This window comes from Lycium barbarum, chromosome 3 (assembly GCF_019175385.1).
Source record: "Lycium barbarum isolate Lr01 chromosome 3, ASM1917538v2, whole genome shotgun sequence".
Lineage (NCBI taxonomy): Eukaryota > Viridiplantae > Streptophyta > Magnoliopsida > Solanales > Solanaceae > Lycium > Lycium barbarum.
Window position 1 is genome coordinate 87,944,429 of NC_083339.1, and position 15,414 is coordinate 87,959,842.

A 15,414-nucleotide genomic window follows, 5' to 3' on the forward strand; every position below is an offset into this window, starting at 1 on the left:
GTGGTGTCTGGCCATGGTGTATACGTGTAGCTGCCCGTCATGGCGGTGACTACCCGACCAAATAGGCGCGGTGTAATAGTAATATAATCATGCATGCATAAGGTTCAAGATCAACTATACATTATTGGGGTGACGTAAGGTCGTGATCCCCCGATTGTATTATGGAGCAATTATCGACATTCTCCCTCACCTTGAAGGAAGTGGCACATAAGGTGAGTGTAAGCAATAAATAACATCTCTATCATTATGGCATCATAGTATTATATCTCTTATCTTATATAGACATTTATAGATATAGGTTTTTTTTTAGCTATCTTCGGAATACGTGAACTCATGAAGAGGAAAGGAATTTATGCTATAGGATTCATGCCATTAGAAGGAAAGGACTAGCCTCACATACCTTTGTCGTTTAGCTAGGCTATCGTCCACTTGATCTGCTTCGATATCACGTCGCTACCTTCACGAGAGAATTCGAATTAGTATTAGTTAATCGACTATAAAAACGTGTCGTTATTTCTAAGGACAATTGGGCAGCGTTTCCTTTGTTTCTACTACTTTTCTCATGTCTCGTTTCAACTCCCAAACATTTACAACAACACTTACAATATCGTATCAACAATCGTCATATATATACCTTAAGCAAAATCCACCATTTTCTCCAATTTCTCCACCTCTAGTGGTTTTAACTCATCATCGTAATTTCACATACTTCACACCTACTCCATGGTCTATACGTCATTTATAACGTATTCATAATCATAGCACATCAACATTCATGATCCAGCCTAGCGATCACCCAATTATGGCACTATTCACTCAGTAATGGTCCATTTCTATGTCTTGTTACAATTCAAGTGTCTTAGCTTTCCAATACTTTAAACAACAAGATAAAGTCATGAAACTTACCTTAGATGATGGTGGAAAAAGTCTAGAGTGGAATTCCTTCCTCTTTCACCAAACCCTACTTCACCTCCTTTGAGATTTCTTGGTTTGGATTAACTTCACTTGAATCTCATATACTTTGTTTCTTGGATTTAATGTTGTTGATCTTGATTTTCCTTTGACTCTCTTGGATGAAGTGTTTTGGAGAATTCTCTAGAGAGTTCTTGAGTTGTATGGATGAGAAAATGAAATAAAATGAGGTTAGGGTGTCACACCCTAATCTCGCTAGGGTGTGATGGGCACCCGACCCTTAATTAGGGCCGAACGGATCCTCCGACTCACGTCACACTCATAATCTCTTAAATCACAAATGAAATACATAGTAAAGGCTTTTAGAAACATTCTGTTCATCGTTCTCAAATCAAGTAAAATCTGTAATCATACGAATCTCATAACATGATGCTTAATGACACATCGGCTGGTGGAGCCGCTTACAAGACTGACGACCCACATACGTTACTCTGTCTGCAAGTCTCTAACATCAATCAGAAATCATAACATATATACTCTGACTCGGCAACACTCCGGAAGGAAGTGGAGCTCGCCAATCCCGCTGGAACACCTTCTAGCAAAGTCTTCTACTCATCTGGGTGTACCTGCGAGGCATGAAATGCAGCCCCCGAAGAAAGGGGATCAGTACGGAATATGTACTGAGTATGTAAGACATGAAATACAGTAAAGAGGATCATAACTGAAATGGAGATTTACCAGAAACTAGTATGACTTTTAAAAACATCAATGTACTTATCTTTCGAAATGAAAATCATGCATGTAAACATCATACCTCATATATACATATAACGTGCCCCGGCCCTCTAGTGACGGACGCGGTGAATAAAATCATCATATATGCATGTAACGTGCCCTGGCCCTCTAGTGCGGTGAATAGGATCATCATATGCCATCCTGGCCGCCACCCCCATATCATCATATCATCATATACATATATATATATAATGTGCCCCGGCCCTCTAGTGAGGGACGCGGTGAACAATGCAGTGGAGTACGCACGAGAACATGCCCTGGCCCGGGACGCAGTGAAGGATACATTGAGGCATGCACGAGCAGAGTAGTGAGAAACTATATGCACATAAAACAATTTTAAAACTCGATGGACAAGTACATAAAGCGACACTTGAAGGATCATAAGCACGTTTCAAGTCAATCCGGTTTAGTATGAGAAAGTTATGGACATTTTAGTACAGAAACCTTTACGAACGTTTCAAAGCAATCCGAGATCATTTACGAAAGTTAGGGACATTAAAACTTACAGAAATCTTTTAGGAATAGAAACTCTTTATGCTTATTCATTAATTAATCATACAATAAACTCAACTGTACTAAACATGCTCATGACAAGAAGTGAATAAGTATCATAAACAAGCTCGGAATCAAAGAATAGAGTAACCCCAAGGTGCATATCATACCTTATTTGGCTCTAGGACATGCCAAAAGAAAGAAAGAAGGGGTAAGCCTTACATACCTGTTCCATGTCCTATTAGCTACGCTTATTCGTCCAAACTTGCTAGTCTACATTCAAGAGAATTTACACAATCATTAGACTCATCGTCATACACTTGTCTTAGTCCTTCAAATAAATTCATTTATAATCTACCGAAATTTCGGCAGCATTTCCCCTGTAAATTCAACCAACCCCGAGAATTTAACTCGGCCAAATTATCAACACCAATCCGAGAATTTAACTCGGCCAAATTATCAACAACAATACCAACAATCATATCTCCAATTTCAACAATTAATTCAAAATACATTCTAACACTAGCAACCCTTTCTACGCAATTCGACGGCATTTCGTTTATATTCAATTCAACCACATATAATTAAGCCAACATCAATACTTACACATTTTAGCACTAGCCCGAGATCTTCCTAACAAGACTCAAGAACACTTTAACAATCCGCGCAATGTTCAAAACGACCCAAACAATATACAACACCTCCCGAATCCTCTCAACTTAACCTAACCAACAACAACACATTCTTTCCTTCCAAATTCATGAAATATAACAACCACACGTTAACAATATCATTCATGCAAACATAAGAAATCATTCTAACGACACATTAACTTCTACAATAATCCCACAACGATTACAACTTCATTTCAAGTCATCAAACCTTCATTTTCATCATGGAATCAACAACTAGAACAATCAAAATACTAAATAAAATCAATTCATCATATCTACACAACACCACCCCCATTCGGCCATCACCTACACACACATATTTCACGAATTTCATCCTTTTCTACATACTACAATATTCACAAATCATCTATAACACATGGAAGAGATGATTAAACCTTACCTTTCTCCACTTGTGTTCTCACTCGACTAGGGTTGTGAATTGCCTAAATGAATGATTTGATTACTTCAACAACTCCTCCATGTTAATAAGGGCCCTTCAATTGGTTGTAATTCTAGAAGAAAAAATTTGTTTGTGATCAATTTCCATGGCTTCAAATTCAGCCATGGTGGCCGAATACTCTCTCCTTTTTTTTTTTCTCTTCAAGTCTTTTAAATTAAATGATGAATGGTCATCTTCCATGTATATTTATACTTAGTCCCCCAAATGCAAAGTAGACACATGTCCTCATTCTTGGCTTGAATTAATTGGTCAAGACTTCGGGTGGGGACCACACCCACACATCACACGGCCTAGCCTTGTCTAGAGCCTTCAAGATTTTTTTTTTGAATTTCCCTTTTTTGCCCCTAGCCTTCCTCAATATTACCATGAACCACCTTGTGAATTTCCCGTTTTACCCCTAGCCTTTCTCGATATTTCCACACTAATAACCAACTTGTGCATTAAGACAAACCGGAAAATAGTCTTGCCCTTAACTTACCACGACTACCTTGAAATATCCGGATGTACAAAATACGGGATATAACATCCTCCCCCCCTTTAAAACATTCATCCTCGAATGTAGAATTGGTCTTATAGGGTTTTATAAACACTTCGGGGCAAATCTTTCCTTTATAGCTATCCTTTTTATACCTGTTGATCTTAGACGTACACTGCATCGACTCCCTGTTCCTTTACGTCTTTGTCACTATCCCTTTCAATCTTGCCTTCTCGATACTTATCCAATCATAATTTGTCACTAATGGGTGTAATGGTTATGTTCCTTCTCTGGACTATGAAAATGTTGGGATCACTTTTAAGTCTGATATAATATGTCCTCCCCCCTTTTTAAGGGGCTCCTTATACGGCAACAATCGTCGAGTACCCTTGTCTTAGATAATTACCTACCGCCTTTCACTTTCTTCTTAAGGCCGGGGTTCCGTCATTGTATGGTCTGCCTTATTTATCCTTTTTGCTAGTTCACACTTTTGTGTTCAATTGGAATACTCGTAAAGGTATCCAGTTCCGATGCCTCCTCTTTCATCCCTTATATCCTTGTCTTTTATGACTGACAGTGTCCGAGGTTACAAGTCAAGGGGATTGTCGAAGTTCACCACGTCCTTTTCTGAAGTTTCCGATTATACTTTACTCCTCGTCTTTCTTCCTGGTTTTACTCATAACGTACCTAAACTTCTTCCCGTGGATTCTTCTTCCAATTATGTTTATATCATCCTTTGTCGACATTTCCATATCCTTCCATCTACTATTAGTCCTTTCATCCATTTAGCTCACTTGCTCGTAATTCGTCTTAACTACGCGCTTGTATTGCGGCTGTGCATCCATGTTGTCTCGAGCGCCCTGCTACCTTTGCTCTCGGCATAGAATTCTTACTGTTTACACTCTCTCTGTCCTCGTTCATCGAACCTTTAACTATATTTGTGATGCTCTGACCGAGCGGTTAATACCATTAATTTCCCAATAAACAGTGTCGACCCATCATTCTTGTTCTTTCCTCGATGCGCAATCGGGTTCCTACCGCTAACTCGTTAAGGTATCCGTCTTACTCCTATGGTTAAAGATTTCCGATTACTTTCCTCCTAAATACTCTCCCTTTTCCTTCGATCAGCCCGTTGGTATACCTTTCCTACTTTCATCCTTTGCCTTCCTCGGGTGTCTTCCTCCTCGAGCACCTTCCTTCTCTTGTTATTCGTGGCATCAGCTCCGAAGATCGTGAAATTTTACTTTAAACGCGCAATTCCGTTGTATTCTTAAGTTATCCTTTCAGGAAAGCTCTTCCATATCCGAGGAAACCACATTAATATGGCTGCACATTTATTCTTCAAGGGCTTAAATCTTCTAACATCGTCACAAGGCTTAATCATTCTTTTTCTTGCTTCACATCCCCTGTCATAGTCACTATTCCTTTAGCCCCACTTATTGAAATCGGTTCTCGAACCTCACACATTCCTCTTTTGTTCCATATTACCACACTTTATCCTTTTCACGTACCTACCTTTGAATTTTTACCCAAGAAGTCTCGTCCTTTGCCGGTAGTTTCTTTCGAGGACTTCACTCACTGGGGTTTCTTACCTTTCACCTTTTTCCGACATGTTGATCTCCCTGCCTTCCATTTACTCCCTCTCTTTCATTTCCAAATATCGTTGTATTAGAACTTCCAATCTTAACCTGTAGTGAAAATTATAGCAGCTTGCCTTGTAACACTGGTACCATTTATTTTTGTTGTCACTTGAACTTTGGTACCCTTACTCGATTGATGCCTTCCATACCGTAGCACCGGTTTCTGGGGCACACATGCCCACCGATACAATCACATGTGGGATATCATACACATTCATATATATGTATATATAATTGCTACCATCTCGCCTACAAAATACTTCCAAACGCTATTCAAGCTTATCCTAATTCCAGAGTTGGGATGCACTCTCTGTCTCTTCACCAGTCTAGTCTGCCTCGTCCTACGCGACCTCTTATGGTCTCCAACCATTCCGTATACTCTAGTTTCCCTTAGGATAGTCTATATTCTCATTTGTCTCTTATGTCTAAATCTATAGGATTTCTTGCACGCTTCCCAGGGGGTCACCCATTGTAATATTTCTCTCACCTTAGCACGCTTAACCTTGAAACTTTGATGAAATCCAGTGCATTAATGCCGATATAATTGCATCCACCTCACCGAACGACCTTCATTACATAATCTGGAGCAAGTTGAAGTCTTACAGATTCCGAGACATTCTCGTAACACGTCTTTCTCCTTTACAATTACTATTTTAGCCTTTTCAATTCCCACTATTCACCTTTCACCTATGTGTATGACTACCTTTCGTCCTAGATTCCCAGATTCCCGATGGTAGTGAACACACCTTCGTCGCCGTTACTTATGAATACTTGATTATCCACCTCTTTGGACTTCCGCTTGCCACTCTTATATAATAATCTACGGCAAAACTGATTGTCGACTTTTCCTGAATCCCCCAACAGACCTTGCTCCTACTAAACCTCGAATGTTATTCATCTTAGTCCTTCGGACTGATAATCGTCTATCTCGCGATTATTCTTCATGCCATGCCAAATCCATAACCCTTCTGAAACAACGCACCTCACTTGTTGTCTATCTACAATATTTCCTTCCCACGCTTCCTCTTGTTGGGCGTACCTAACTATATGACCTGATTTTGAAAGATTTCTGGTAGGGTCTTCTTTTACAATTCTTACTATTCGGAATCTGCGCGCAGCAAATACCAACAATGCCTCACAGGGCATACAGTTATACGACACATTCCAGCCATCCGGAGCATCCAATTTCAGGTAAAAGAATGAAAATACCAAAACTTACCTCCGTGACTTCCCATATCATCTCTCACCTTCTCCTGTCGATACTGCCCTTCTACTAAGATCAAAGGTTAGTGCAAGGGATCTCATTTCCTACGGCTTGGCTCTATCGCACGATCTAAGATAGAAGGAAGGTCAACAATCCCTAGATGCCCTGCAGCCTCCTGTTTATAAATGTGGCCGACTTCACACCCATAAACAAGACTCTACTGGACACGACTTTGCAGACAACCCCTAGGACGACCTGCTCTGATACCACTTTATCACACCCTAATCTCGCTAGGGTGTGATGGGCACCCGAACCTTAATTAGGGCCGAGCGGACCCTCCGACTCACGTCACACTCATAATCTCTTAAATCACAAATGAAATACATAGTAAAGGCTTTTAGACACATTCTGTTCATCGTTCTCAAATCAAGTAAAATCCGTAATCATATGAATCTCATAACATGATGCTTAATGACACATCGGCTGGTGGAGCCGCTTACAAGACTGACGAACCACATACGTGACTCTGTCTGCAAGTCTCTAACATCAATCAGAAATCATAACATATATACTCTGACTCGGCAACAGTCCGGAAGGAAGTGGAGCTCACCAATCCAGCAGGAACACCTTCTAGCAAAGTCTTCTACTCATCTGGGTGTACCTGCGTGGCATGAAACGCAGTCCTCGAAGAAAGTGGGTCAGTATGGAATATGTACTGAGTATGTAAGGCATGAAATACAGAAAAAAGGATCATAACTAAAATGGAGATTTACCAGAAACCAGTATGACTTTTAAAAACATCAATGTACTTATCATTCGAAATGAAAATCATGCATGTCAACATCATACCTCATATAAACATATAACGTGCCCCGGCCCACTAATAAGGGAAGCGGTGAATAAAATCATCATATATGCATGTAACGTGCCCCGACCCTCTAGTGAGGGACGCGGTGAATGGGATCATCATATGCCATCCTTGCCGCCACCCCCATATCATCATATATTCATATAAATATATATATATATATATAACGTGCCCCGGCCCTCTAGTGAGGGACGCGGTGAACAATGCTGTGGAGTACGCACGAGAACATGCCCTGGCCCGGGACGCAGTGAAGGATACATTGAGGCATGCACGAGCAGAGTAGTGAGAAACTATATGCACATAAAACAATTTTAAGACTCGACGGACAAGTACATAAAACGACACTTGAAGGATCATAAGCACGTTTCAAGTCAATCCGGTTTAGTATGATAAAGTTATGGACATTTTAGTGCAGAAACCTTTACGAACGTTTCAAAGCAATCCGAGATCATTTATGAAAGTTAGGGACATTAAAACTTACAGAACTCTTTTAGGAACAGAAACTCTTTATGCTTATTCATTAATTAATCATACAATAAACTCGACTGTACTAAACATGCTCATGACAAGAAGTGAATAAGTATCATAAACAAGCTCGGAATCAAAGAATAGAGTAACCCCAAGGTGCATATCATACCTTATTTGGCTCTAGGACATGCCAAAAGAAAGAAAGAAGGGGTAAGCCTTACATACCTGTTCCACGTCCTATTAGCTACGCTTATTCGTCCAAACTTGCTAGTCTACATTCAAGAGAATTTACACAATCATTAGACTCATCGTCATACACTTGTCTTAGTCCTTCAAATAAATTCATTTATAATCTACCAAAATTTCGGCAGCATTTCCCCTGTAAATTCAACCAACCCCGAGAATTCAACACAGCCAAATTATCAACACCAATCCGAGAATTTAACTCAGCCAAATTATCAACAACAATACCAACAATCATATCTCCAATTTCTACAATTAATTCAAAATGCATTCTAACACTAGCAACCCTTTCTACGCAATTCGACGACATTTCGTTTATATTCAATTCAACCACATATAATCAAGCCAACATCAATACTTACACATTTAAGCACTAGCACGAGATCTTCCAAACAAGACTCAAGAACACCTTAACAATCCGCACAATGTTCAAAACGGCCCAAACAATATAAAACACCTCCCGAATCCTCTCAACTCAACCTAACCAACAACAACACATTATTTCCTTCCAAATTCATGAAATATAACAACCACACGTTAACAATATCATTCATGCAAACATAAGAAATCATTCTAACGGCACATTAACTTCTACAATAATCCCAAAACGATTACAACTTCATTTCAAGTCATCAAACCTTCATTTTCATCATGGAATCCACAACTACAACAATCAAAATACTAAATAAAATCAATTCATCATATCTACATAACACCACCCCCATTCGGCCATCACCTACACACACATATTTCACGAATTTCATCCTTTTCTACATACTACAATACTCATAAATCATCTATAACACATGAAAACGAAGATAAAACCTTACATGTCTCCACTTGTGTTCTCACTCGGCTAGGGTTATGAATTGCCTAAATGAATGATTTGATTGCTTCAACAACTCCTCCATGTTAATAAGGGCCCTTCAATTGGTTGTAATTCTAGAATAAAATATTTTTTTGTGATCAATTTCCATGGCTTCAAATTCAGCCATGGTGGCCGAATACACTTTCCTTTTTTTTTTTTCTTTTCTCTTCAATTCTCTTAAGTTAAATGATGAATGGTCACCTTCCATGTATATTTATACTTAGTCCCCCAAATGCAAAGTAGACACATTTCCTCATTCTTGGCTTGAAGTAATTAGTCAAGACTTGGGGTAGGGACCACACCCACACATCACACGGCCAAGCCTTGTCTAGAGCTTTCAATTTTTTTTTTTGAATTTCCCTTTTTTGCCCCTAGCCTTCCTCAATATTACCATGAACCACCTTGTGAATTTCCCGTTTTACCCCTAGCCTTTCTCGATATTTCCACACTAATAATCAACTAGTGCATTTAGACAAACAAGAAAATAGTCTTGCCCTTAACTTACCACGACTACCTTGAAATATCCGGGTGTACAAAATACGGGATATAACATCCTCCCCCCCCTTTAGAACATTCGTCCTCGAATGTTGAATTGGTCTTATAAACACTTCGGGGGAAATCTTTCCTTTATAGCTCTCCTTTTTATACCTGTTGATCTTAGACGTACACTGCATCGACTCCTTGTAGGTCGTTAGTCCGACTCCCTGTTCCTTTACGTCTTTGTCACTATCCCTTTCAATCTTGCCTTCTCGATACTTATCCAATCATAATTTCTCACTAATGGGTGTAATGGTTATGTTCCTTCTCTGGACTTTGAAAATGTTGGGATCACTTTTAAGTCTGATATAATATGTCCTACCCCCCTTTTTAGGGGGCTCCTTATACGCCAACAATCTTCGAGTACCCTCGTCTTCAATAATTTCCTACCGCCTTTCACTTTCTTCTTATGGCCGGGGTTCCGTTATTGTATGGTATGCCTTATTTATCCTTTTTGCTAGTTCACACTTTTTTGTTCCATTGGAATACTCGTAAAGGTATCCAGTTCCGATGCCTCCTCTTTCATCCCTTATATCCTTGTCTTTTATGACTGACGGTGTCCTAGGTCACAAGTTAAGGGGAATGTCGAAGTTCACCACGTCCTTTTTTGAAGTTTCCGATTATACTTTACCCCTCGTCTTTCTTCCTGGTTTTGCTCATAACGTACCTAAACTTCTTCCCGTGGATTCTTCTTCCATTTATGTTTATCTCATCCTTTGTCGACATTTCCATATCCTTCCATCTACTATTAGTCCTTTCGTCCATTTAGCTCACTTGCTCGTAATTCTTCTTAACTACGCGCTTGTATTGCGGCTGTGCATCCATGTTGTCTGGAGCGCCCTGCTACTTTTGCTCTCAGCATAGAATTCTTACCGTTTACACTCTCTCTGTCCTCGTTCATCGAACCTTCACCTATATTTGTGATGCTCTGACCGAACGGTCTCCCCTGCACGTTCCTTGCATTTCATTCCCTTTCCTCTAAGATCAAATCTCTCAGACCTCACATGAATTCCCGTTCCATACCATTAATTTCCCAATCAACAGTGTCGACCCATCGTTCTTGTTCTTTCCTCGATGCGCAATCGGGTTCCTACCGCTAACTCGTTAAGGTATCCTTCTAACTCCTATGGTTAAAGATTTCCTGTTACTTTCCTCCTAAATACTCTCCTTTTTCCTTCGATCATCCCGTTGGTATACCTTTCCTACTTTCATCCTTAGCCTTCCCCGGGTTTCTTCCTCCTCGAGCAACTTCCTTCTTTTGTTATTCGTGGCATCTGCTCTGAAGTTCGTGAAATTTTACTTTAAACGCGCAATTCCGTTCTATTCTTCAGTTATCCTTTCAGGAAACCTCTTCCATGTCCGAGGCAACCATATTAATATGGCTGCACATTTATTCCTCTATATACCTTTCAACGGCCGAAATCTTCTAACATCGTCACAAGGCTTAATCATTCTTTTTCTTGCTTCACATCCCCTGTCATAGTCACTATTCCTTTAGCCCCACTTATTGAAATTGGTTCTCGAACCTCACACATTCCTCTTTTGTTCCATATTACCATACTTTATCCTTTCCACGTACCTACCTTTGAATGTTTACCCAAGAAGTATCGTGCTTTGCCGGTAGTTTCTCTTGAGGACTTCACTCACTGGGGTTTCTTACCTTTCACCTTTTTCCGACATTTTGATCTCCCTGCCTTCTATTTACTCCCTCTCTTTCTTTTCCAAATATCATTGTATTAGAACTTCCAATCTTAACTTGTAGTGAAAATAATAGCAGCTTGCCTTGTAACACTGGTACCATTTATTTTTGTTGTCACTTGAACTTCGGTACCCTTACTCGATTGATGACTTCCATACCGTAGCATCGGTTTCTGGGGCACACATGCCCACCGATACAATCACATGTGGGATATCATACACATTTATATATATGTATATATAATTGCTACCATCTCGCCTACAAAATACTTCCAAACGCTATTCAAGCTTATCCTAATTCCAGAGCTGGGATGCACTCTCTGTCTCTTCACCAGTCTAGTCTGCCTCATCCTACGCGACCTCTTATGGTCTCCAACCGTTCCGTATACTGTAGTTTCCCTTAGGCTACTCTAGCTTCTCATTTGTCTCTTATGTCTAAATCTATAGGATTTCTTGCACACTTCCCAGGGGGTCACCCGTCCTAATATTTCTCTCATCTTAGCACGCTTAACCTTGAAACTTCGATGAAATCCAGTGAATTAATGCCGATATAATCGCATCCACCTCACCGAACGACCTTCATTACATAATCTGGAGCAAGTCGAAGTCTTTCTCATTCCGAGACATTCTCGTAACACGTCTTTCTCCTTTACAATTACTATTTTAACCTTTTCAATTCCCACTATTCACCTTTCACCTATGTGTATGACTACCTTTCGTCCTAGATTCCTAGATTCCCGATGGTAGTGAACACACCTTCGTCGCCGTTACTTATGAATACTCGATTATCCACCTCTTTGGACTTCCGCTCGCCACTCTTATATAATAATCTACGGCAAAACTGATTGTCGACTTTCCCTGAATTCCCCAACAGACCTTGCTCCTACTAAACCTCGAATGTTATTCATCTTAGTCCTTCGGACTTCTAATCGTCTTTCTCGCGATTATTCTTCATGCCATGCTAAATCCATAACCGTTCTGAAACAACTCACCTCACTTGTTGTCTATTTACAATATTTCCTTCCCACGCTTCCACTTGTTGGGCGTACCAAACTAAATGACCTAATTTTGAAAGATTTCTGGCAGAATCTTCTTTTACAATTCTTACTATTCGGAATCTGCGCGCAGCAAATACCAACAATGCCTCACAGGGCATACAGTTATACGACACATTCCAGCCATCCGGAGCTTCCAATTTCAAGTAAAAGAGTGAAAATACCAAAACTTACCTCCGTGACTTCCCATATCATCACTCACCTTCTCCTGTCGATACTGCGCTTCTACTAAGATCAAAGGTTAGTGCAAGGGATCTCATTTCCTACGACTTGGCTCTATCGCACGATCTAAGATAGAAGGAAGGTCAACAATCCCTAGATGCCCTGCAGCCTCCTGTTTATAAATGTGGCCGGCTTCACACCCATAAACAGGACTCTACTGGACACGACTTTGCAGACAACCCCTAGGACGACCTGCTCTGATACCACTTTGTCACACCCTAATCTCGCTACGGTGTGATGGGCACTCGACCCTTAATTAGGGCCGAACGGACCCTCCGACTCACGTCACACTCATAATCTCTTAAATCACAAATGAAATACATAGTAAAGGCTTTTAGAAACATTTTGTTCATCGTTCTCAAATCAAGTAAAATCTCTAATCATATGAATCTCATAACATGATGCTTAATGACACATCGGCTGGTGGAGCCGCTTACCAAACTGACGACCCACATACGTGACTCTGTCTGCAAAGTCTCTAACATCAATCAGAAATCATAACATATATACTCTGACTCGACAACACTCCGGAAGGAAGTGGAGCTCGCCAATCCCGCTGGAACACCTTCTAACAAAGTCTTCTACTCATCTGGGTGTACCTGCGTGGCATGAAACGCAGCCCCCGAAGAAAGGGGGTCAGTACGGAATATGTACTGAGTATGTAAGGCATGAAATGCAGTAAAGAGGATCATAACTGAAATGGAGATTTAGCAGAAACCAGTATGACTTTTAAAAACATCAATGTACTTATCTTTCGAAATGAAAATCATGCATGTCAACATCATACCTCATATATACATATAACGTGCCCCGGCCCTCAAGTGAGGGACGCGGTGAATAAAATCATCATATATGAATGTAACGTGCCCCGGCCCTCTAGTGAGGGACGCGGTGAATAGGATCATCATATGCCATCCTGGCCGCCACCCCCATATCATCATATCATCATATACATATATATATATATATATATATATATATATAACGTGCCCCGGCCCTCTAGTGAGGGACGTGGTGAACAATGCAGTGGAGTACGCACGAGAACATGCCCGGGACGCAGTGAAGGATACATCGAGGCATGCACGAGCAGAGTAGTGAGATACTATATGCACATAAAACAATTTTAAGACCCGATGGACAAGTACATAAAACGACATTTGAAGGATCATAAGTACGTTTCAAGTCAATCCGGTTTAGTATGAGAAAGTTATGGACATTTTAGTACAGAAACCTTTACGAACGTTTCAAAGCAATCCGAGATCATTTACGAAAGTTAGGGACATTAAAACTTACAGAACTCTTTTAGGAACAGAAACTCTTTATGCTTATTCATTAATTAATCATACAATAAACTCGACTGTACTAAAAATGCTCATGACAATAAGTGAATAACTATCATAAACAATCTCGGAATCAAAGAATAGAGTAACCCCAAGGTTCATATCATACCTTATTTGGCTCTAGGACATGCCAAAAGAAAGAAAGAAGGGGTAAGGCTTACATACCTGTTCCACAAGCTATTAGCTACATTTATTCGTCCAAACTTGCTAGTCTACATTCTAGAGAATTTACACAATCATTAGACTCATCGTCATACACTTGTCTTAGTCCTTCAAATAAATTTATTTATAATCTACCGAAATTTCGGCAGCATTTTCCCTGTAATTCAACCAACCCCGAGAATTCAACTCGGCCAAATTATCAACAGCAATCCGAGAATTTAACTCAGCCAAATTATCAACAACAATACCAACAATCATATCTCCAATTTCAACAATTAATTCAAAATGCATTCTAACACTAGCAACCTTTTCTACGCAATTCGACGACATTTCGTTTATATTCACTTCAACAACATATAATCAAACCAACATCAGTACTTACACATTTTAGCACTAGCCCGAGAGCTTCCAAACAAGACTCAAGAACACTTTAACAATCCGCGCAATGTTCAAAACGGCCCAAACAATATAAAACACCTCCCGAATCCTCTCAACTCAACCTAACCAACAACAACACATTCTTTCCTTCCAAATTCATGAAATATAACAACCACACGTTAACAATATCATTCATGCAAACATAAGAAAACATTCTAACGGCACATTAACTTCTACAATAATCCCACAACGATTACAACTTCATTTCAAGTCATCAAACCTTCATTTTCATCATGGAATCCACAACTACAACAATCAAAATACTAAATAAAATCAATTCATCATATCTACACAACACCACCCCCATTCGGCCATCACCTACACACACATATTTCACGAATTTCATCCTTTTCTACATACAACAATACTCACAAATCATCTATAACACATGAAAGAGAAGATTAAACCTTACCTTTCTCCACTTGTGTTCTCACTCGGCTTGGGTTGTGAATTTCCTAAATGAATGATTTGATTGCTTCAACAACTCCTCCATGTTAATAAGGGCCCTTCAATTGGTTGTAATTCTAGAAGAAAATATTTTCTTATGATCAATTTCCATGGCTTCAAATTCAGCCATGGTGGTCGAATACTCTCTCCTTTTTTTTTTTCTTTTCTCTTCAAGTCTCTTAAGTTAAATGATGAATGGTCATATTCCATGTATATTTATACTTAGTCCCCCAAATGCAAAGTTGACACATGTCCTCATTCTTGGCTTGAATTAATTGGTCAAGACTTCGGGTGGGGACCACACCCATACATCACACGGCCAAGCCTTGTCTAGAGCCTTCAAGATTTTTTTTTTTGAATTTCCCTTTTTTGCCCCTAGCCTTCCTCAATATTACCATGAAACACCTTGTGAATTT